Below are 2,754 nucleotides of genomic sequence, written 5' to 3'. Positions count from 1 at the left end.
TCAACCATGATAATCGGGCAAGTCTTGGGAGATAAAATAAGTGGTGAAACAAAATAAAAATAAAAATCTACTAAAACATGAAAAGCATATAAAGAATGATTAAAACAAAACACATTCAAATGAAGTTGAAATTTAATGAAAAAAATGGATTTTAACCCATTTTATATTTTCCAATGGCTATTTTTTAAATTTTCTAAAAAAGATGGGAAAATATAAAAGTGAGTATTAATGACCAAAACAATTTTTAATCTTTACCATAATGTAAAGAATATTTAAAAATACAAAAATGCATTGCAAAATAAATTCTTTATTTTTGAGAATTTATATACATTTTTTGGAATTTTTTTTTTTTAAAATATCCGTTGATCACCCTAACTGCCCAAAATCGAAACTGGCAATTGGCCGGTTCCGATCTAACCAGGGGGTTAGCGGTGCGATCGAGCGATTTTGCGAACAATGACCTAATCAGCTAGCCTGTCTAAGGCGATTTTTAATTATCAAGTTTTAAATCGACATAATTTGGCATTTTTTTTTGTAGAAAGGAAAAATCCATTTTGCTATAAAAAAAAAAAAGTAAAAGAAAAAGAAAGAGGAGCACGCCTTTAAGGCCATCTCTTTTATCTTTCACCAAAAAAAAAAAAAAAAAACCAAATAAAAATAGGGACAAGTTTATATAGAGCCGAGGCTCTAAACAATCAAATTTGAGCCTACCTCAAAAATTCCATTAGAAGATGTTGTTTTGATGCCCAAAGATCTTCAAATTGATCATCTCGACATCAAGATGCGGACAAGAGAAAAAATTGGATTTCAAGTTTTGAAAATAGTGTATTTTGTTACATATTTTTTGATCATCAATTTTCAAGATTTCATAGATCCGTCAATCTGTACTATTTTTTAAACTTTAAACTTTATAAATAAATATGAAAACATATTTTAAGGCTATCACAAACATTTCCCATAGTGAAACCACATCTCTCGATACTATTTGAAGGTAAGCTCTAATTTGATTGTTTAGAGCAAGCTCTATACCATAGTTAGTAAATCGGCGATTAATTATTGCTCTTTAAAAAAAGCGGAACTTTTTTGAAAGACGTTTAAAATAGAGTTTTTTTGAAAAATTCATCAAAAATAGCATATTTTTCATAATACCGTAGAAAACGTGATTTTTTGAAAAACAAATAAAACGGAACCAAAAAAACATTCATTTTCTTGCTGACTTTACAGAGAAAAACCCAAAAAAATAAAAAAGGGCCATGTTTCTCTCTAGAACCACAATCTTTGAAACCTGCAAATTACAGAGAAAACCCCCATTGAACCACAGTCTTTTTGCTGATTTTATAGAGAAACACCCAAAAAATGAAAAAGGTCATGTTTCTCTCTCTAGAACCTCAAGCTTTGAAACCTGCAAATTATAGAGAAAAACCCCATTAAAAATTTACAAAGAAGAAGAACAAATAGGAACCTTAATGAGGAGTAGAACGAACCTTGTTTGCAAGAATCTTGTTCTTAAACTGGTGGTTTCTCTCTAAAACCTCGATGTTCTTACTGCTCGTAAACCTAGTTTTGTAGCAGTTCCTTCCATAATCCTGAAAATACGAAGTGTGGTTGCGCATCGATATTGAATGCGTATGCATCTGCTATGAGACTCACAACATAAAAGAGGAATTGTGGCACTCCACTCCCTCCCACTCACAAAAATTCAACCCCTTCCACGAATTTTGTCGCAGTTCCCCATTATTTCATTCTCTCATTTACGCCTTTCACGCCTTTCACTCTTTAGAAAGTAGAAGCAGATGACCCAAACCCAAACTAATCATTGACTATATAGTTATAAAGTTGTTATATCACAGTTAAAGCATTTGATGATAAAAAAAATCGCGTCTTTTTTTTTTGGTATGTAGTTAAGTGGGTGTGATATTTGCTAAAGTATTTAATGAGAAGATTTATATGGTGTATTTTTTTTATATGTATTTATCCGATTTTTTGACTTCGATTTTTTTAGCCTAGTCCGGTATATTGGCGATATCTTTACATGAAGTATTTTTGCCGATCCATATTTTTTATCCGATTTTTTCATTCGACTTTTTAAAATAAAAACGACGTTTTCCCGATTTTACGCTAAGTCGATTTATTGATACTCCACGACTTGCTAATAATGGTCGCTACAACAACTCGTGTGTATGACATAACAGACGTATGACATCACAGGCTATGAATCGCCGAGTCAATGTAACAATGACATTTTTGAATAGTTATGTAATGTATTATTTTTTGTTAAAGTTGTAAATAGGATTTTTTAAATTAGATAATATTATAAGACACAATTTAAGTTTATTCTAATTTGTATAGTAAGATAATTATAAAATATAAAATAATAAGTATAATTTCAATATATAATGGGAATGGATGCTACCATCTCATGAGCAGACTGCTACAGTGTCAGCCAATAGCCTAGATTGAATCTGGGCCGATCTGACAGTCATGATTTTATTTCGTATTTAAATTTCATTTTTTTTCTACAAATCCAAATCACTTGAAAATTTAGACGTACATTCTATTCGTCAAGGCTCACCTAATAAAAATGTAAAAACAATAATTCGCAAAATATAAATTGATCAACATACCCCCAAAATGTTTTAGGGGTATTCTGATCATTTTATATGCTTTGAATTAATTTTTTAATATTTTTATTAGATTCTACTATTGTTTAATAATAGACGCTTAAAATTTCAAGTGATTTGGATTTGTATAAAA

General features: G+C 30.1%; 1 long non-coding RNA gene across 1 annotated transcript; it reads right to left on the bottom strand.

Moving 5' to 3' along the window:
* Positions 1–1,181: 1,181 nt before the first annotated feature.
* LOC148782741 (uncharacterized) lies at positions 1,182–1,750 on the bottom strand. The gene is made up of 2 exons (XR_016053019.1): positions 1,485–1,750; positions 1,182–1,402 (listed from the first exon to the last, which is right to left on the bottom strand). It is a non-coding gene; the product is annotated as an uncharacterized LOC148782741 (long non-coding RNA).
* Positions 1,751–2,754: the final 1,004 nt, after the last annotated feature.

Source organism: Amborella trichopoda, chromosome 3 (genome assembly GCF_054954075.1).
Source record: "Amborella trichopoda isolate Santa Cruz 75 chromosome 3, AtrichopodaSantaCruz75HAP2 v2.0, whole genome shotgun sequence".
NCBI lineage: Eukaryota > Viridiplantae > Streptophyta > Magnoliopsida > Amborellales > Amborellaceae > Amborella > Amborella trichopoda.
The sequence above is the reverse complement of the archived record's forward strand: the minus strand, read 5'-3'. Positions and strand labels throughout refer to the sequence as shown.